This window comes from Nomia melanderi, chromosome 7, assembly GCF_051020985.1.
Source record: "Nomia melanderi isolate GNS246 chromosome 7, iyNomMela1, whole genome shotgun sequence".
Classification (NCBI taxonomy): domain Eukaryota; kingdom Metazoa; phylum Arthropoda; class Insecta; order Hymenoptera; family Halictidae; genus Nomia; species Nomia melanderi.
The window spans coordinates 17735679-17758374 of record NC_135005.1 but is presented as its reverse complement, the minus strand read 5'-3'; the positions used below and the strand labels follow the sequence as shown (position 1 = coordinate 17758374).

The 22696-nt window shown below is 49.4% G+C and overlaps 1 protein-coding gene across 2 annotated transcripts in view; it reads right to left on the bottom strand.

Annotated features, from left to right (window-relative positions):
• Positions 1–22696, bottom strand: part of LOC143174175 (uncharacterized) — a 273986-nt gene that overhangs the window by 9871 nt on the left and 241419 nt on the right. The gene's annotated exons all lie outside the window — the stretch shown is intronic.

Here is a 22696-nt window from a genome sequence, read left to right as displayed (position 1 = left end):
CGGGCAAGATTGAAACGCGATGCCGCGAAAACGAACCTCGCGTGCGACGATGGATCGGCTCGTATACAGGGTGCGTCCGAATTACACGTCGAACGAGCGGAGGATCGTTCTTCGCGAGGGAACAAGAAGCGAACGCGGTTTCTCAGATTCTTATAGCTTCTCTGATGTTCGCGAGCGGGCAGGTTGATCGGGTCGTAGTCCTGGGTTCTAGTGGTTGGAGTTTGATGTAGGATAGGAGATGGACGGAATAGATTTGATGATTTTAGTCGAGCGTAGTTCACTCTGGTTAAATTGAGTCTATCTTCGTGGTAGGTGTAGGGAAACGTGCTGTGTTTTTGGGGAAATCGTTTGGGGAAATTGTGGAGAGGGAGATGGATGTGGGACCTATTGGAGTGAGCCCGTTGGGCATGAGGCAGAATTGGTCGTTGTTTGTTCGTGTAACTATAGTATTAATAATAGCAATAAGTAATAGATTAGAAATAACAATAGCTATCAGAAGGAATAAATTAGTAATAATTAGAATAGTAATATTAACCCTTTGCGGACGAATGTCGACATTTTGCTGAGATCAAGCTTCCATGCTTAGAATACCCAGTTGTGAACACGTGATTTAACTACTCGAACAGCAAGAAATCAGTACATAGTTTCCTTATTCTCTATCATTTAAGCATTCAGTGTTTAATTTAGCAGAATTTGCAAGAAGTCTTGTATACTTTCAACAATCTTCGTCCGCAAAGGGTTAATAATAGTACTAGCTATGAAGACGACGATAATTAATGGTAATACTAACAATGATGATTATAATATTAGTAATGACACTGTCGGCCTACAAATGACAATAGGATGCAACACATTTTATTTCCCAAGTAATCCAGTTTGTCCACTGCGTTGCTCGTAGTCGCAGCTAAGACGATTCTCTAAATTCTCGTTACAAGCGATATTCACGCGATACTATAAAGATTCTAGGCGCAACTGTACAACTTCCTGTCCATCGGGTTATTCGGACGCACCCTGTATATGAACTTTCCGGCTTTCATGCGGCTGTTGCGCGCGTACCCCGGCGACGAGCCCGCACCGTTACCATCGGCTCTTTCACGATCGTTTTCCCGCGGGAATTTTCTCTTCGAATTGATAACGACGCTCGCGAGAATGCGCTCCGACGTTCGCCGCGTTCACAGGCCGATGCGATTAACCCCGGTGCTTCGACGTTTTCGCAGTTTAGTGCTGCCGCGATTAATCAGTGCTCCACGCGTACGAGCAATTTCCCCTAGGTTTTAGTTGCTTCTCCGATCAACGATCGATTTCGATTTTATAGCGCAGAATGAAGTTTAATCTTTCAGCTACTGTACGCCACTATAGTGGCTTTCGTCGTTTTTTTTTGAAGAAACTACTATAGTAGCTTTCGTGGATACTGAAAATGACTGGTTTCGATTTTTTTGTTTAACAATTACTGATATCTTCGAAGCATTGAATATTGGAAATGATTTTCAAAACGAATAGTTTCACCGGAGTACTATAATGAATGTCCGAAGAAACTGAAAATAATCTATTGTTACAATTTTTATAGGAATCGCATATTAATCGTATTAAATGCTTGGTAGTTCTAGTGTTAAAGAGGTTAAAGTGAGAACGGTTAAAGAGACTTTTAGAAAGTTCTCTATAGAAACTCGAAGAATATCTATTGAGACTTTCCCGGAGAAACATCCATTATCTTCTTAACAATCGCAAAGGAAGAAATCAGAAAAGGGTGATTTCAACCCATCTGTGTTTCCGCGTTAACGAATCCCGACTCCTCTCGTCATTTGTTCCATTCCACGTTTGTTCCGAGTAAACAGCATCTAACATTTCTAATGTCACGGTAACAAGCGTCGTACACCGTTTCACGCAGTCGCGTTGAAGCTTCCATACGGAGATATCCGTAGAAAGGTTGAATTGGGATTTAAGAGAAACTACGCGGAATCGATGTTTCTTTCCTTACCGATTGATATTTCAGTGCCGACCGATACACCGATAGCCATCGATATTAATGGGAAACAATGAAACTGTAGAAAACACGGAAATATTCACCGGAGATTGCGGCCGACCGTGTTTCCCGTCGCATTCCGTCCGTCCGCCGCGGATTAAAACAACAAGGAACTTAACGGGCGGCAATTTATAAATTTAATTTATCGCGCGCGCGATCCCATTTTCTAAATGTGCGAAAATTACCGGCCACGCGACCGTTAATGCCCCGCCATATCTCATAGCGTCGTGTTCACGGAGCGCTGACGTCTTCCGCAGGATAACGCGAGCGTCGCGCCCGTTTCGCTTCCGATCGGGGAATTATTCAGAGAGATTCGGATCTTAACGCTGCGCTGCTGAATTTTTAATTACTATACGCGTTATTGGGCACCGGATCGAGCAGCGGATCGGATACTCGCGGTATCGCCGGTAAAAGCACGAGGATCGGCAGATGTTCGCCGGCGCGACGCAGGAAAACCGAACGCCTCTCTCTCACCTGCCGACTTCCGCCGATACTAATTGCGAGATAACGATACTCGGCCGTTTCGTTCGCGGTGACACGATTTTTCTTCTATCCATCGGCCACTGTGATGTTCCGTTTAACCCTTTGACACACGATATCAGACTTGCTACCAAAGTTCGATATTAGTTTTGTATTAGCAATCCTTAAGCTTCGGAACGAACGTGGACACAGAATAAGCATTGAAATCGTTTATTTTCATAATTTAAATATTTCCTTTCAATATTTCAAATCATCTGTCGACTGGGAGTCTCCTTTCGAGTGCAAAGGGTTGATCGAAACCGGACTAAAGTTGAAAACCGCGGTGAACAGCCCGAACCCGCGTTCCCCGGGCATCATTGAATATAAAGGTTAACACGGCTCGTGTCGTTTCCATCGTAATTGCGTGTCGCGCGCTTTATGCCGGGTGCCGGCGTTACATACGAACGAAGAACGTGTTATTAGAGCGCGATGAGGGATTACATTGTCGGAGGAGGCCTGGGACGAGTGGTTTAATCCTTCTTTACGGCGGATACGCCGGCGACTTGTCGCGTTTCGGCTTGTCCTACGCTTGTTCCTGTAATTAATGGACGATTCGTTGCGACGTTTAGTGGCCAACTGTGGCTGTTCGCTTGCCGTTCGTTATTTTTTCCCCAGGAATGATCGCGTGCCCCGTTGGAAGGATAAGCGAACCGTCTTACCCAGTTCGGAAACTCGGAAACTTTGTCCAGCCTCGTACTAGCAAAATGGTAGCTGACATTTCACCAGAAAGCACCTTGCAACCAGCACCCGACGATTCGTAAACTGTCCATTCTCTTACACGCAGTTATTTCCGAAGGAGAAGCTACGCCAACCGATTTCTGCGATCGAATATCTACCGTTATCTCAGCTGCTGATGTCGACGGATGTCTATATTAATGGACATCGCAAAGCGTCGTGGTAACGTTGTAAAGTTCACCGTTCGCGATACCGAAGAAGTCATCAGTCCGTCGATTGAATTATAATCGTGCATTATCGTCGATGAACATAAACGGCAGCCGATCGGCGATACAATGTTAATGAACGCTCCGCCGCGGCGTCGCGCGAGTTAATGAACGCTCCTATCATTTCGCGTCGTTTCCCCGTTCCACTAGGCGCGCCGCGCGCGGATAAAAAACCGCGAGGGACAGTTTGGTCACGTTAGAATCTCGAGGGGAGATCGGTGTAAACGGCGCTAATGGTGAGTTCCGAGTGCTCGTTTTATCCTCGGATCCGAGCAATCAACGCGAAACGCTGAATCGGGACAAGTTCGAGGACTTAATCTCCGATCGAAAGGAGATCGATCCCTGTGGTCGAGGCCGGGGACGAAATTGCCGGGCCGGGCTCCGGTGTGTAGCCGTATGCAAAGTGGAAACTCGCGACGCGTCGCGTCGGCCGGGTGAACCGGTACTCACGAAAGCGGAGTCGCGATGCCCGGGCCCGATAAGTGCGACAAATTGCGCGTAATCGTGTGCGTGCACCGATCATTATACGGCGGAGGTGAAAACGCGGATGACCGCGCGCAAAACCCGATCGCCTCGGAGAGAAATTCGGGATTTCGTGACGATCGCGATCCGCGCCGCCGCCCGACCGCCCACTCGGAAATTTAAGAACCGGCCGGCGAGGTTTCACGGACGCCGGAAGTGCTCGTCGAAAGTTGTCGCCCGGGGAAAAACGAGGAAAAAGGAAGCGCGCGCCGGTTTTTGGAAAGTCGACCCGCCGATCGGCGGGACACGGATTTTCTTCGAATCTGGAGCATCGGTGAGATCGTTTAAGTGTCATTCGATAATAAGTCTGTTTACGAGTTTCACTCGCGAAATAATTACGGCGCGATCGAGGAACCGCGAATTATACTCGACGTAACGAGATTTTAATAAGTACTGCAAATTATCAATTTCCTGCGGAAGTGGTGAAAAAGTAAATATGATTTTGTCACGGATGAGTGAAAGAGTTCGTTCAGCGATACTCGAACTGAACGCTAGTCGATCTACATCCTAATAAACATTTCCAATTCGACGGAAGGCTATTCGACTGGTCTACAGTTAAGCATCAACCCTTTGAACTCTGTAGGCTCCAATATTGCACCAGTTCTAATATGAAATTTTTTAATGAATTTTAAGAAAACTACCTTAAGGTTACTAGATCTTCCAAATGTACAAAGTTTGTACTGAGAAGGGAATTAGAGGTCTAAGAAATATTATAACATTGTTAATTTTCAGTAGCACTGCTATCAAAATTGGTAGGAGTTGCTGACATATCACAAAACTATGTGAAGTGCTAAGGGTTAATTCAACGATACTCGAACTGAAACACTGGTCGATCCATCCCGATAAACGCTTCCAGCAGAGAAATTCGACGGAAGTCTATTCGACCGGTGTATAGATCGAGCGTCTAGCAGACCGTCCGCGCCATAGAATCCGCAGCAATATCGCGAGGCTCAATAAACGCGGTGACAAATGCGTCGAAGCCACGATCGTAGCCGGACGCGACGTCGTTATCGCCGAGCGTCGCGCGACCCTCGAAAGGGGTTGGAGTCGTCCGACGAGCGCCGACGCGCGAGAGGAACGAAGAGGGACAGGGGGAGCATCGGCTCTAATTTATTTCACTTTAAAGTCCCCACGTATAGGTGGGCGAAAGTCAGCCGGCGGTACAGAGGGCCACACACGGGGAATAGGAAACGGCACGTATGGGGTGCAGGGCCACCCTTTCCCGGCTCCAATAGCGTGCGACACGTGTGTCCTCGCGACAAGTGGCGCGACACCCTTTCCGCCTTCACGCATGCTCGCTCGCTCGCTCGCTCGACCACCGCTATTTCGTCGTCTACGTCAGTGGTTCTTAAGCTTTGTCGCCCGCGACCCAAATAGACAATTAGGACTGGCGACATAATGAAGATTCAACGAAATCGCAGACGTAGTTTTTTAAATGTGATGTTTGGAAGTCCATCGTTAATAGTTTATTAGAAAAGAATTGGATACTCATCCTGTGTCTACATTTTGACACTTCGACTGCTAAGAAACTTCAGCGTTTTATTATTCCTTTGTAAAAATAAAAGAGAATAATCACTAACTATGTGATACACTATAGGTTACACTATGACCAAGTTACTCGCGTTAAACATCAACCAGTTGTCTTACAAATTATTATTGTTTCCAAGTAATTCGGAAGCTCTGGTCATCGGTGACCAGATGACAGTCAATTTGACTCATATTGCTATAAATATTATTTGGCAACTGTCCACGTCGATTTTCACTGACGCAATTACATATATATCTGAACTGTCTACTTTGAAACTCCTAACTTCCAAGATCGAAACGAGCGAACATCAATCTTTCCAGGAACAATGGTACAATAAATATCCGTAAACCTAGTTCGAAAGAAAGACAGAATTTCGGGTGGCGTCGCATAGGCGAAGAACCGCTGGCCTACGTCGTCTCCTCGTCGTCGACGGAACGTTACGCGGTGCGCGGTCCCACCCCCTTTCTCTTTATACTTTCGACAATATATTTTAAAGTAGCAATGTCCCGACACGCGGAGTCACCGCCGCGCCTCGAGACAATATCGCCTCGCCATCCCCTAACTGCGCGCCCTTCCCCCCTTCCGCCCACCCCGTTCCCTTTTTGCCGCCCCTTTTCACACTTTTCCCGGGATCACTCGGTTTCACCTTCTCTCCGGAGAGCTCGCTCCTTCTCCCTTCCTCGGGGCGTTCGGGAAACGGGACATCTGCCGGCCACCAATATCACGCACGCGTATATCACCGTTGAGGATTTTCAATTTTAATATTTTCCTACATCGGGGCCGCGTTTACGAGCCGCTAAATCATAACGGGCCGACCCGGATCCGGAGAGAGAGAGATTCCTCGACGTTTTGTATTTCGACACCCCCTCACGGATATTGGTTTTTCCATAATGTGGATCTCTCGCCTTCCACCTCTTTCTCCTCTGTCTTTCGATTTCGGCGTGTCTCTCCGGTGTCGCGATCTCTCGAGGAACCCGTGTGGATTCAACGCTAAACCTACCAGACGGGTCAAAATGACCCATTCCTGATTTCTTTTTGCAATTATTAAAAAGACAACTGATGTTTCTCTGAGAAATTATTCAAGAAATTGACTTAACAATATTGTAAATCGATTAAAGTCTCGATAGATCCATCCTTGAAGTTGCTATAGAAGTATTTCAGAAAGTCAATTCAACTGCTCGGTAGGTATGGTGTTAACACGTTGAATGCCGCACGATTTCATAATATCGAAAGAAGCTTCTATAGGAAACTAGACAGGCTAAATTCTAAATCCATTGAAACAGATACAATATCGGAGGTTCTAAAGAAAAAACAATCCAATCTACTCGTTACTCCTAGTATCTCTAACATAAGAATAATATAAAATAGCACTAAAGAAAATAATATTTATCTTGAAATTCTATTTGAAATCTTCTCCACGAGTCTGATATCATAAGCCAAGGAGTTAAGAATTTCCAACAGGTTTTCGTAGCGTAGATCGTCGAGAGGTCCAGTTTCACGGAAGACACGTTCGAAACATAAGAATAATATAAAATAGCACTAAAGAAAATAATATTCATCTTGAAATTCTATTTGAAATCTTCTCCGCGAGCCTGATGCGATATTGTAAGCCAAGGGGTTAAGAATTTCCAACAGGTTTTCGTCGCGCGGATCGTCGGGAGGTCCAGTTTCACGGAAGATACGTTCGAAACGGGTCACCCGTTGCACGGGGAACAGATTCCGCCGGTGTCTCGGGGGTCCACCGGTGGGATCGCCATTGTCGTTGGGCTGTCGTACGCCGGGCAAGGATGCAGGCGCCACACGGGCGGCTTACGGTCCCCGTGGGGAACGGGCACCGTTTTTTGCGGGGATTAAATGCGAGCCGATGCCGCGATAAGCCGTAGAAAACTACGGTGGAAGCGGTACCGGTGACAGATTACGCTCGTGACTCCGATCCACCGTCTGCGACGTTATACCGTCGCGGGGCGGCCGGTTCTCCTCTCCTCCTCTTCTTCCGCCGCTTCTCCTCTTCCCCTCCTGCGGCCGATCTAACGCCGAAACCCACCGCAAGAACCGTTCCGCGAGAAGAAACACCGCGACGAATTTCACGTGATGTGTCTATCGGCCGGCAAACGAGGCGAGCCTGCGCCGGAACGCGGCTCGGCCGGCGAGCACGATCGCGATGCGATTTATCGCGTCACTTCTTTGCATAGCTCGCTTCCTCAAAATTCTTGCTTTTGACGAATGTGTTTTTCACCTCTCGGCTGCCCTTGGCGTCTAAAGGCGCTTCAACCAGTTAAGTGTGGAATTTAGTTATAAATAAGTGTATGCTCGTTAAATGCAGGCCAAATGCACTTGAAATATATAACGAAAAACTAAAGCGAAACGAAGGAGAATTACATGTTTTTCTGGAAAAATACATAATCCATCGTTGAGAAAGTTAGCACCATTGAGAGTTTTAAGGTGACGTGTATACTCGTCAAACACAGTTAACTGGTTAATTGTATATATATGTGTGGTTATTTTAGTTTGGTTTCATTTAATTAAATTCAGTGTTTCGGGTAGAATAGATTCTTTTAGAAATTCTTTTAGAAAATTCGAAATGCTATAACATTTCTTCGATCTTTTATTTTTCTTCTTAGTAGAAAATTCGGATGTGTGGAAAATCGAATAATTTTAAGGTAGTTTCTTTAAGATTGATTAAAATATTTAATATAACAGGTGGAATATTGAAGCCTACAGAGTTCAAAGGGTTAAGAGAATGGCGCAGAAGGTTCGATCGGTTAGATGTATCGGTTTCTTTTGACAGTCTGCGTCCGAATTGTGCAAAGGAGAGGAGGAAGATTGATATTTCTTGGCAACTTGTTACTTTCGATGACACAGTGTCGGACAATGTATGATCACTGGTCGATGAAAAACGAATTTTCTGCGAAACAAAGTGAAAGGGAAGATGGTTGGGGCCAAAGAGAAATATAGCGGTGGTTTTTGTCGACGTGAAAATAGAAGAAGCCCGCCACTGAAAAATTATTCGGAACGACACGATCCGCAACAAAGAGAAACTTAAAAGCAGTTTGTAGGACAAGAAGCCCCGGCCGCGGCGCGAAAAGAAGCGAGCGTGCCGGATGCCGCGTGTAATTGAGAGGAGAAAAAATATAGGGGCAAAGGATTCCTTTCGATTCGGAACGGTTACACGGAACGGGCGGATATTACACGGTGTAAAATCGAGGAAGATACGCGCGGGAGGATTCGGATCGGTCGCTTTTTCCCTCTTTCTCATTTGGCCCGGACAATAACCCGTTCGCTTGCGATTTCTTTCGAAATTACGCGTCTTAAATGTCTATTATCATTAACGATTGACTGGGAATAGCACAATACTTGTCGTGCATCGTCGTTTAACGAGACAAATGCTCGCAAAGATGCATTCAATCTATCGATAAAACTAAACCTGAAATTTTCTAATTCAATTCGGTTGGTTCCTCTGATCTCCATGGCATTCAACCTACTAACCCTTTGCGCTCGAGTTTCCTTTTGCATTCTTCCTCGATAACTATTATTACAATATTTCGAAATGCATTTTGAAAAATAGTTCAAAAATATCTCGACGAAGAGTCACCTGTGACTAAAACTGATGTCACTCGACATGGCGCCAAGGGTTAATCAATCAAATATCGTCGCATTGTCGCGTATGTAACGCTGTATGCACAATTCCGAGTCGATCCACGTATACACGCTGTTTCTACTCGTTCGGTCGTGAGTAGCCAATCACATTTTCATGGCATACCAGTGAAATTCAGTTTCGAAGCGTCATCGCGAGTTCCACTCGATATTATAAGGCGAGGGGTTCGCTCGCCGGTGGAACGGGGACGGAGGAGGCGGCGGCGGCGGCGACGGATAAGCCGTAGAAAACTATGGCCGGGAGCGGTGGCTGTGACAGATTACGCCGTGCCGCGATTCCGCCGTCTGGCCGGGCAAAGCCGCAGCAAGGAAAAAAACGCCGAGGCGGACAGAGGATGGATCCGTTCCCGGAGTGGATTAGCCCCCGGGCCGGCGTTGTTGGTACCTACACGGATACACGCGTATTTATTAAATCGAGCACTAATCCCCGAAAACAGAGAGTCTGGCGAGTGTCCTGGGGGAACGGGAGCCGTGTTTTAAAAGAATTTAACCTATGCCGGTGATTCCCGTGCGCCCCGGTTAACTTAGGATTACCCTCCTACCGCGTGCACGCGCGTCATTGTTTCCCGGTCTATTTATCGCGACCGGCTCGCCGTATTTTACCCGGAGGAATCGCGCTTCTGATTCCATCGGATTCCAATCGATCTCATTTCTTTCCTTCGTTTCCCTCTCGTGGATCCTTCGTTTCGCGGAACCAACCAGCCAAGTTGATTGGTTTTTGATTTTGAACTTGAAAGTGTGATTGCTGTGATCTTGATTGAATCGCGCGTTAATTGATATGTTCCTATCGATCTGTTTGAGAGTTTGTTCGAAGAAGCAGCTGAATGTTTTTGATGATTACGAAAAGAGAAATGTCTAAAGTGAATTCGGTGACGAGAGGAGTTTGTAGGCCGCAGTGAAAAGAGTTTGGGATTTGGGAAGATGGAAAAGGTGTCACGGCGACGACAGGTCGGTTCGGGTTACAACGCGGAGACAAACGATATTGCCGGGCCGCAGAACGTGGCGGACGCACGAATGTGCTTCGAGGATTTATAAGACTCCCCGGCCGGCGAATATGATCGCGATTAGATCCGATCTACGGCCATTAAAACCCCTAATCTCCTTAATTGCGATCTCCGATGCACGAGGCTACCGGGGAATCTTGTGCGATTCAATGAAACTTTAAACGGGTCGCGATAAAAATGAAAATTATCGCGGCTCCCTGCAGTTCCGAGCGGCGAACCGCGTCTTCTCGGAATAAAGATCGCGAGTTTGCGTCGGGAAACGGTTGCTCGTACGTCTTTTGCTTCTTACTACCTCGATCTCCGTTCAAACTAATTTCAATTACACGTTGCTCAACTATAAACTATAAAACTTCCTCGTTTAACTCAAAATTCTATACAATTCTCTGTACAACCTAACCAAAACCCATTAAGAACCACTTATCCATCATTACGTACAACTCAAACAAGTTCCCAACCGTCAAAAACCACTTTCCTACACTGACCCAGTCGTTAAAAACTAAAACGATACATTTCCTGAAGTCCAAAAAATCTCCCAGTTTTGCATCCACGCAACACAAACTTAATTCGAAACCTCCCAAACAAAAACACCTCTGAATATAAACATTTACAGAATAAACATCCTAAAGTCTCAATTCGATCTGTCCGGTAGTTTTAGCGTCGATTCACCGAATCCCACGACATTGTCAGCTAATCGAAGGTCTCAGGCCCGAGTGAATGCGCGGAACGGGTCAGCGACGACCCAGCGTCGGCTAGACGAGAGCGAGGCTATTATACAATCGGTATCTCATCGGAGTTTCGAAGATCCAGCGAGCTTTCCTCCTTTTTCAGCGGCAGGACATCCATCTAGCAGAGTCCGCGGGTAGTTCAGCGGTGTTTGTCGCGAGCCGCTAACGAGCAAGGCCCCCCTCCTCCCCCCCGTGCCCCCTGTCGCCGTCCTCTTTCTGCTCCCCCCGCGAAGGGCAGCACTCCGGCTTATATAAGTCTTATAAAGAGCAAAGCGGTGGACCACACACATCCGATCCTATCTGGGGAGGCTTCTCGGCGCGCTGCGCCTACCTTTCCTTCTCTTTTCCTCTTTCCCGCGCCACGAGGACGGAACACGGCGTCCCCGCTCGCCGTGCGGGAGACGCGCGCGGCTCGCAGGGTCCTGCGAGTCCTTACAGATTACCCTCGATACCGTCGCGATACTCGGTCGCAATTTATTTTCGAACAGTCTCCGCTCTTGCGTAATTCTGCTCTCTTCCTCTGTGCCCCCTCGTTCTTTTTTTTCGCGAGGATCAACGACGTATCTCTCGATTATGCATGTAAACGCGAGCATTATGGAACAAACACGGTATAATTATAATCATTTTCACCGGTCCAATATCTGCCATCTCGCTTCCGAATCGTCGGATCGTCTTTCCCGAGTTTACCCGGCTGATCGATTGAAGTCGTTACTTAATCTTGATCTTGTTAAGCTGTGCGTTTGTTAGAGGGTCCGCGCGCATCGAGTTTTGGGGACTCGTTTTTGGGGATTTCGTTTTAAGTGGAAGCTCATTTGCTGCGCGGTTTTATCGTGATTAACGCGGTAGGGAGACTGACCGTTTTGGGCGGTAAGTTGCAGTTTGTGCGCAGCTGTCTGACTACAACCGATCCGCGAGACGATTCTACTTTCCTTCTCGTTTCGAGTGATTCCGAGGCGGTAATCGCGTTTCGTTCGACCGTAGCTGTTCTTCTGGAGACTCGATGTTGTGGTTGAGCACGAGGTTTTCGTCGGAGACAAGTTTCTTTACGAGATTTTTCTGTACGTACTTACCGAGTATCTTTGGGCGTACTTAGTTATCGCAGAGTTTTGGAGACTGAGTAATTTGTGATAGAAATTCGGTTGATAAAGTTAAACTTACCCCGTTCTGTCGACGGCAACATCGCAGCGGCATCGGAAACAGAAAACAGGAAGTTAGAGTAGGCTATTAAGCGGTTGGTAAACTTATTCGTTCTTATGGAGGCGACACCATGCGGTGCGAAAGAATCCAAAGAACGAAGCATTGAATATCACACGATAAAAATCCTAACTGAAAATGAAATTCCAAGCCACTCACCGTAGTCTCGTTGACGCTCTTGATGTAGTCCTTGTAAGTGCCCGCGATCAGCTTCACGATGTTCTCGTCGCCGTGCTTCGCCGCCCAGTGTAAAGCCGTCTGCAACAAACGCAAAGAAACAAGCCGATAAGTCTCCGAATTCATCGTTAAACAGTTAACTGTGGAATTTAGTTGGAAAAACCAACGGAAAATGGAGCGTGTACTCGTAATATGCCTAGGATTTTTGTCTTTTTCCAATCAATTTTTAATGACAAACTAGGCGTGTCGCTCATTGTTGAGAAAGAAATCGTAGGTCAAGGGGTTAACTGGTTAAAAAGATTTATCGGCAGAGATCGTTGAATCATCCACGGATGATCCGTTCGCGAAATCAGAAGGAGGAAGACGCGTCCGAGGGATCGAGAACGAGAACACGAAGAAAGCGAGAGGAGCGTCGAGAAAGGAAGAAGACGAAAGAAGCCGCGCAAAAATACGCAACGACGGAAATTTACGGTCCGCGCGCGGCTCGGTCGGAAATATATTTCGGAAAAATCGCGACGGTGGCCCGGTTGTAGACACGACGCGGGCAGCTGTAGCGTATTTTCAGAGAGCCGGGCCCGGGTGAAATATTCGCGAATTAAGCAACGGCACCCGGCTACGTCAACCGGAACGGGCTGGATGAATGGCGACGTCGGACAGCACTCGAGAGGAGGAGCACTTTGAGAGCAGTCGATCACCGGCTCCGCTGAAGCGGTGGGGACGCCGGAACGCGCCAGAAAGGCCAACTCCGGCGAGGATCGTCGCCGTGGCTCGAATTACTCGGAGGATCACGCGGAGTTGTCCGGGAAAAAATCTACACCGTAACTGCCGCGGACTAGCCGGATTCTTGGCTCGGGTTCACAGATCGACGGTGATGTTCGCTTTGGAGAAGGTCGCGCGGGATGAGGATCGATCGCAGGACACGCAGATCGTGAAGATTGTTCAGGAGGATGAGGTTTGGGGGGGTTTGTTGATTCAGTAATTAAATCGTCTGATTGCGACTGGATATTCGTCTCTAAAGTTTATAGTTTTGTGGTTCTATGTTTCTATAATTCTATAGTTCTATGGTTCTATAATTCTATATTTCTATAGTTCTATAGTTCTATAGTTCCATAGTTCTATAGTTTTATGGTTCTATAGTCCTAGTTTTATAGTTCTTTGGTTCTGTAGTTCTAAAGTTCTACAGTTCTACAGTTCTACAGTTCTACAGTTCTATAGTCCTAGTTTTATAGTTCTTTGGTTCTGTAGTTCTACAGTTCTACAGTTCTACAGTTCTATAGTTCTATGGTTCTATAGTCCTAGTTTTATAGTTCTACGGTTCTACAGTTCTACAGTTCTACAGTTCCACAGCTCCATAGATTCATAATTCCACAAACGAATGTTCAGTAACTCATTAACTGCCCCCGTCGAAGCGAGATTCAAAGTTCAGAAGCTCGAAGCTTCGGAACTCGATTGAAACAGAAACATTTGACACGGACACGGCGCATACAAAAAATGCTCATTGTCAGCAACTGTACGAAAGAGAAATCGATGAGACGCGGCGATAAATCGAGCCGGTGGATCGAGCCGGTGAAAGGTACGGCCACAAATCACAAGAACACCGGGGAAAAAGGATTTATACGGGAAGTTTACGGAAACCGTGGACAGCGGAAAAAGAGAAATAGATATGTTTTTAATTTTCCTCGATTTGCCGGTTTAATTCAACGCCGCGCGGGAACAAAGCGGCGCGCGAGCGACGCGAGTAAAATGTGAACAGCGGGCTTTTTAAAATCCAAAACGCACGCTGCCTCGGCGAGCCCGTTTAAACGTTGAGTTATATCCGTGCCGGGCCAGTTTTGACATCGAGCTCTTCAAATGCTCGGCTATTTCCATATACCGGCTAATGCCGCGGACGGATTATTTCGAGCATATCCGTTATTATTCTCCGCAAGTAACCGTGACGGCTCGTAAATTTAATGGCGGTACCGGTCGGCTTTTCGGGAAAAATACGCGACACGCGTACGCTGCCAGTCTGGTCGCGCTTAATATCACTTTCTCTGATACTTTACGCGTGCGCTGTTAACGACGACACGCGACGAGCCTTGTTTCACGTGTAATGGACTCTTTTCTATTTAACAGAGAGTCCGTCAAAGGGTCATTGACGCTCTACGACATTCTCGTCGAATCATCGTGCCTGCCAAAGTGGAGTCTCTTATCTCCTCTCGTAAGATGCATCCGTTGATGCACGTTCCAAAAGGGGAAACACAATTATAGACAGCAATTGTCGCGGTTCTTTGACTGGCAGACGTATGCGTAGCAAGATTCACTTGGTAATCGTGGAAATGGTATAAAGAATTAAGCAGAAGTATAAATATAATCGATTAAACATCCCAGTACTCCGATCTACAAGCTTCACCGATACACTTTGAGAACATACTTCGCCAGACTTTAGGATCCGCAAATCCTAAACTCAGAACTTCGAGAGCAGTTAGATGTTCTAAACATATAATATTCAAATTCCACGATCTCTATTTTCATCGAATAACATAGTTTTCCTCGTGCGATGTCTCGAATCAGAAAATGTCTTCTCACTAGAAACTTCCAGTGTCTCTTGAAACATTTGAAGTCCAAAGCCTAATTCGTCTCACATTAAAGAATCTGTTTGTTAACTATATCTATCAGCCTTAACTACAGAGAGGCGCATCGAAGACGCAGGAAATCCACAGTTCAGCCAAGTGCAAGCTTCCGCAAGCTTCCATCGCGTAACTCTACAACAAAATCCCCGCGAAAACCGGAGCACTTCCAGGCTGCTCCCCGAAGGATCTCTAAACTCGCGGTCCCAAAATGTCGCCGAGCAATCCGCGCGAAAAGAGAGAAATCTCCAGCGGCGCGTAACAGCCGGAAAGAAGGACGCAGATTATTCCGCGAGGTCCGAGCGAGCGTAGGGTGGCTGCTCGGCCGCTAAGAGAGAAATATACGTTCCGCGTCCGGAGACATAAGCAAGCGACCGCGGTGCTCCCGCGGACATGCATTTTAATTCCGCCAAGTCCGCGTCCCGCGAGGGTAGATTAAAAATAGTGTCCGGGTCTCCAGATTCGCGCGGACGTCATAGGGCAAGCCGGGACGCGGCGACCAGGTGATCCGCCGCGCTGCGCCGCGCCGGACCGTCTGCACGCCGCGCACAGAGACAACTTGCAGGCCACCTCATTAGCGGCGGAAAAACTCATCCTAACGAGGCTACGTACCTAATGACGAGAACCACGCGCGCGCTCTTTCGTGTATGCCTATTTACCGGCGGCGGCCCTGCCGTGCGGCTGGTACGTGGCCACCGTGGACTGGATGCCCAACCAGACCGTGTGTAGTACACTGCCGTTCATAAGTCACCGGACACTTTCGGCTACCTCCGAGGATACCTGGAGTTCTGTGAAGCCGAAAGTCTTCGACGCCGGTCGGCTTCGTGCTACGATGGGATTCGGGATATTGGATTTTCAGAGCCTGGAATTCGGTAGAGTTCCCGTGACTGGGAACAATTGACAGTGAAGCTTGATCTTTGGAGAATTGTCTTGGGTCATTCGCGATAATTGCTAGAGACAATAGTAGTTTGTGTCGGAGAATTTGATCTAGTTAAAGGCGAGTCGAAGTTCTTCCGAGGCAATTCGAGTATTTACTCGATAAGCTTCGGATACGTGTAATCCGATCAGCCCGTTATTTCTTAAGTGGCGGCGTTAAAGTTCGAACAACCGGTTATTCGTTGCCAGTTGATCACGGAATACGCAGATAGGATCTATACGTAATAACGAGGAGGCAGGCTATTCGCTGCACCGTTTGATCATTAGCGAATAATTTATTCTACGCCGAGGAAAGCAAGTGTCCGGTGACTTATGAACGGGAGTGTACGTGTGGCCACGTGTGGGGTGCACCTTGTGCGCCCACTGGCCCTATACGTACTGGCTCTACGGCAAATTAACGAGCGACGCGCAGGGAGGATATACGACCTCCTGGTTGATATTAGAGGCACGTGGCGCCAATGCCGCTGCTGCGCCAGGATGCACTTGCCAAAGGATCGAAACTCGTGGGATCGGCTCCTGGACGACAAATATTGACGCTGATGCGCGTGAACCGCTTTGTCTTTGAGGGAATACGTTTACCGTTCGAAACACCAGCCACGAGGAGATCCTCGCGAACCACTTCTGCGAGTCTCGAGTCGTTTCCCGCTGCTGCGTCGGCCGACGTCGCGTGAAATCTCGTCTTCTCGAGCGAATTTACAAGACGACGCGTGGGATCCTTGTGTCCACGGTCTGCTCGGCGGAATATGGTCGAAGAGTGAAACGAGCGGAGGTGTAATTCGTATAAATTAGTCACGGTGTACGTTGATACATCAACGATACCGTGTTTTAAACTATAGACGATTGAAGATAAAGCGCAGGACACGCGTGACGCTATCGTGTCAAAGAATCAGTAGATTCGTCGCGATTGCGGTCAGACGGCTATCGGGAACGAGAGGAAAATCAAATGTTCCCGTCTCGACAAATTGAGTACACGAGCGAAATATTTGTAGAAATATTTGATGGGAATCTGTGGGCTGATTTGTTGCTTTCCAACGCGAGCCAGTTGAATCGACTGCGGACACAGTGTTCCGGTGACTCGTGCTGCTCGTAACTGGTCGGACGGTACCCAAAAGCCCATTGTACACGTGAGAATACTAATAAAATTGTCGATACACCTCTGTACACGTGCGAACACCTTTGGAAACCTATCGGATCCATACTCGATCACTCCATCCCCAGTTTTCATCTGTATTAACACAACTGCCAGGTGGATCGGAATGACCAATTCCTAATTCCTTCTACAATTACTACAAATCTACAGACACTTCTTTGAGAAACGATTAAAGAACCTGATTCGGTAATACCTAAACTAAAGTATAAACCAACGGAAACCTTAATAAATCCACGCTTCCAGCTTTCACAAAGAAATTTTCTACTTCCGATGCTGAAATTATCCTCGAACATCCAAGTTGCCACCTTCAAGCTCGAGCCGCCACGCTCCAAAGTATGATTAACCGATAAGAGACGCTCCATCCGCTCCCATCTGCGAGCGCCGAGCGCAAGACACCGCGAGCCTCCAGCAAACTCGTCAAACCAGGCGACAACACGTGTCGCCGGCGTGGCATCATCGCGACAAGCAACGGCAGCAGGAGGAGCGGCAGCGCGCGAAAGACACGGGTTCGCGGAAAAGGCAGCAATGAATCTCGTTTACCTCGAATAAAGGAACGCGGTCCACTAATCAAGATTAGGATCTGCTAGTCTGTCGCCGGGTGTCTAACGGAATGATCCAACGGCCGGCTCGCGCTGCCAGAGGAAGAGAATAGGGGATGGAAGGGGGTTGGTTGGCGCGCTGAACACGGCCCGCCTAATACGGTCCAGCGCGGGAAGATGCAAGAATCCGGGGAGAATTACACGAGCGGGTACAAAATGAATTTTTACGGTGGCCCCGCGAGGCCATCAGCGCTTATAGCGCTGGCCCTGGCTCACTCTCTCTCTCTCTCGACGCAGCCGCGCCGGCCCCGTCTACTTGCACCGTTGCTAACGAAGTTTTATGAAGCGCGATAGCGCCATACCTACGCCGTCCCGTGGACTTTGGCGCTCCTTAATTTGTGAACGCTGCTCGCGCGCTGTGTCGGCCGCCGCGGTGCCGCAAAAGAATGGTATGTCGGCCGACAACGTGATATATCTTCGGTCCTGTGCCCTGGACCTTCGCCGAGCCCCGCGCACCGGGCACCGTGGGTATACGGTAGCCTCCGTCTTCGCACTCTTTAGCGGGATTCTCCGGTGCTGCTGTGTAGCCCCGGCTACCGCCAGCAGCAGCATCCCCGGCCAAGCCTTCGCCGCCGTCATGCGTGAGAACCTTTAACGTCCGGGCCTATCGAGTGATTTGTGCGAGCCTTTGTTCCGCGTGCTGCGCTGCACGGGGTCGTGCCCTATCGACGATTCCCCCTCTTTATGGGTCTGTTCGGCGGATCGCGATTAATCCTAGAACGCGGGACATTCCTCGCCGCGGAACGGCTATTCTTTGGAAGCGTAACGGTGCATCGGACTATTGTCGGCGTTTCGACGCGCAACGAGGATTTATCGTGTCCTCGCGGTGGGTGTAGCTCCTGGATTCTAGCCGAGAACCCGACCCGTTTAGGCTGTTGGATGATGGGTCTATTTAGAATAAGGAAGTTGTAACGACCGAACAGGAACGTCGACTTTCTATCGAATCATCCGGGAGTCGAGTATGAAGACAATTCGATCATCCGACATAGCAACCCTTATCCAACCTCCGAATCGCCCGGAGGAGAAACCACGCGCACGTCATCGGTTGCCCGATATCATTATAGAATCTCCGCGAGCATTAATTAGCGCGTCGCCGCGGTTTCGCGCGGCCGGTCGTCTTTGTCCGCGTCTGGCCGAAAGCCCGGCAAAAAGAGGAGGATTTCACGGGTGTGTCCCGGGCGTAGGTATATCTGGCCCGAGGTCGATGCGTGGACGCCATATGCGCGCGAAACTATGTAGCCGTGGGTATATAGTTGTCTCCTCGTGGGTACTGATTAAGCCAGTCGGAGAGGACTGCGGACGCTTCGAGGCTCGGCGAGGCGGCACAGGCCGAAGAGGCGGCCAGCAACCGGGAGCCGGCCGGCAGCAGCGACCGAGGGAGCACCAGCACCAGCACCAGCATCAGCACCAGCACCACCAGCACCACCAGCACCAGCAGCAGCAGCAGCAGCAGCAGCAGCAGCAGCAGCAGCACAACGGCAGCTACCGCGGGCTCTGATGTATGCGAGCGATACAGATATCTCCGGGAAGGAATTTGCGTTGAATTAGCGTATAATCGGCGGGCCGATCTGCTCATACGGAATCCCGCGGCCCCGCTTACACGTGTCCCGAGAGCTGTATTCTCTGCGCGAACACAATATTTAGTGGCCGTCTCTCGTGGTCCGGCCTCGTTCGCCCTTTCCACCCTTCGACTCCCGTGGGACCCTGTCTCCTCGGGCCGGCTGGTATGCGACTCCCCTTAAAATCCGCGGCTCCCGGCCCAAATACTTGTTTCCTCCCTTCCGCCGACACGGTCCTCCTCTGCGGGGACGCGCGACCGTCAATTCCAGCCCGGCCGGAGCTGCTGCCGGCTGATTAAGGAACGCTATCGCGGCATCGAGCCGGGAATCCGACAACTTCCATATTAAGATGCCACTCGGAAGCCGGCGGATTATTCGGCCGAAGACGAACCCCTCCGCCGCGCGCCCGGGGGAAGATCCCGCGCCGCTCGAAGAACCGCGTCTTCGCCGCGGGCGCTCCGAAACCCGCGTAATTGGATCCTTGTTAAGCAGAGCAGCCGATACGGCCGGAGAGGAACCGCGGGACGCGACCTTTCGCCGCGAGCTTTCCCGAACGCGGTTGCGCGCCGATGTTTCCACGGCGCCGTGCTTCGAGGGAGTTCGCTCCGGTCGATGTTGAACGCGGACTGAACTAGAGTTTAAGCGAAGTCATTGTTCCGAGAGGAAGTCGGTGTTCTTGAAATTAAGCTCTCTATCGGTGATTCGATGACGACTGATTAAGCTACTAGCCGTAATAGCTTTCGTGTACCGTCCTCTTGAACGACACAATTCTGTCTTCATCTATGGTTGCGCACGTTGTAGTCTAATCTAACGTGTAATCAGTCTCGAATCACGGTGATACATTTATGATACGCAGGTCGCGTGAAACCTTGATAGAGGTATAACTTCACAGCTAGAAAGTTTAGCTCGAAAATGAACTTCTTCGTAAACGCACAGCAGAATGGCTATATCGAAAGCAGGAGATACGAGCGCCGACAGAAGAATCCCTGTTCTCACGAATTTCCGTCAGCGCGTTTTATACGCGCAGGTCCATCGGCGACGGCTACCATCGGGAGATGATCGCGAGGGACCGAGCATACAAATTGTCGAAGAGTATCGTCCCTCCTGATCGAACAGGCCTTAACAGGCTCGTCCGCGAATAATCGTTCCCCAGATGTCTTTGTTTCCCCGAGAATCGTCGGGGGTTAACAGATTCAGCCGACGGAGCGGCGGGGCCCGGGAGGCGGCGGAGGGAGCTGCTTAACTCCGGCGTTCATCTCGAGCCCATCGGGATTCGACCGGGGGAGGAAGGAGCCGGTTCGGCGACCGATCCCTGCGAGGGAACCCATGGGCACCCGTGGGCACCCGTGGGCACCCGTGGGTACGGTCTCGCGCGGTGGGTCGTCCCCGATCCTGCCGGCGATTCGATCTTCTCGAACGTCGATTCCGGGAAATCGGGGGAGACGTCGGGCGCGTGTCTTCCGACGGGAACGCGGGAGGAAGCGGCCGCCGAGCGGGAGGAACGAGGAGGAGAGAAACGAGGAGGAAAGAAACGAGGATGCCGGGTAACGAGCCTCCGGTCACGTGTACGGCGTCGCCCGTCGAGATGTCAGATCTATCGGCGCGTGCTCGATGGCGCGTGTCCTCGCCTGTTGATCAGCCACCATCTTGCCGGCCGTCCGTGTCCGACGCGTAAGCGTCTCGGGCGAATATTGCGCGGATCGTTTTAGGGGAAATCTCGCGTGATACTGCGGCGAGGGGCAACGAACTAGCGAAATTTACGGATTAGCGCGTTGTAAATGCGGTTTACAGCTGTTCAGTGCTCGCGAATGTAGGTGCGAATGATGGCAATGGTAGTACATTGTTAGTATTAGAATAATAGAATAATTCTATTCCGAAGATATGAAATCCTGATCGAACTCTCGAAGGATCATCTAATTAGCAAGAAAGAATTGCTTCTGTTGTCCATCGATCTCAAAATGAGCAACGCGTTAACGAGCAACCGAGATTGTTAACGAGAACAAATGTGAAAACTGGAACGATTCACGGTATCCAGAGCCATGAGCCGACCCTCGTGGAATGTTCTCTCAGAAAAGCAACGCGGGGACCAACTGGTTCATGCGTAGAATCCGTGAGGAACGATCGTCTTCGGCAGATAATTGGTTAAATCTATTTGCAGATCTTAGGGTGGAGTCCAGGCTCGCGATCGGATCGCAGATTTCGCGCAGTTACAGCATAAAAAGGAGGCGAAGTTACGCGAGGCGTTGACTTTCGGTAACAGAGGGAAGATGTACTTCATCGGAGCATCCCTAATTCCAGAATCCTCCGACCCCGAAGGTCCGCGGACATTCTCCTCGGCCGGTATCTTCGGAGCCATCAAGTTTATCGCGTCCCGGGCCGGCGGATAGAGCGAAAAATCGTGTCCGCGATTAATTGGCGCCATATTTCCCCGGTCGAACAAAACCGGCGGGCCGCGATATTTCTTTCTTACACCGCGGCCTCGTTACACGGCCGGGCACGGCTGTCGGATCGCGGGGTCCCGGCGCTGTTGTCCGCCCGGTGAACGCGGGGAAATGTCGAGGAGGAGTGTTTTATTCCCTGCAATTGCGTCAGGCCGGTGTGTGCGTGTGTTGCCGAGGGTCCCGCGTCGAAAGGAGGAAGGAAAGAGAAGGAGGAAACGGACGAGGGAAGAGGAAGAAGGAAGTTCCTCGATATACATCATAGAACCTTTTAAGAACTTTCTCGAAACCCGTTAGAGAAATCTGTTGGAAATCCATTTGAAACCACCGAAATTGCTTTTCAACGATTCGTTTAAAGTATGTTATCAGGCGAACGAGATCCTGCGAGAAATGAAAAACCGTGGCTTACGAGTTATCGTCGATCATCGATGAAATTTGTAGATGTACGGTAAATACCGAATCGGCGCACCTTCGTCGCCCTTGCCGCGTAGCAGGAGACCGCGTGGCGTGCCACTTGGAAAGTTTCGCGGGCGAGGATGCACAGGATGCAGAAGGTGTGATTAGCATAGCGCGGAAGAGCCGTGCTTTATGATTTATTCGGCCCCTTCTCGTTATTCCCTCCTCCTCGCTCGTAATTCCCGCTGCACGCCAGGTAAACACGACCCCGACCCGCGATCCCTATGTAGATCCATCGGCGGAGATGGAAGAAATTCACTTTCGACCCGATACCCGATCGCCGGCGAAGATCTCCGCGCGTTACGAAATTGCGCTGCCGCCGCGGTTCCCCAAGGTAATACTTAACACCGCTCGGAACTAATGTTAACCGATCGTATCGTATCCCCACGGCGTATCCCGCCGGTGTGTGTTTAGGCTGTTGCGCCCGCCTCTTATTAACCAATGTTAACGTAATGCCTAACATTAACGTAATACCTAGTGACAAGAGATATTTAAGAGCCGTGTTTGCCGACTAATAATACATAACGCCGCGGCGGCCTCTCTCGTGACACTGTTCCGTTTCCTGAGATTGTTCTAGGAACGCCTATCTCGGCCTCTATATTTCATTTCGATTGGTTAAACGCGGATCTCCGCGAGGGAACTCTGCCAGTTGAGAGCGATCG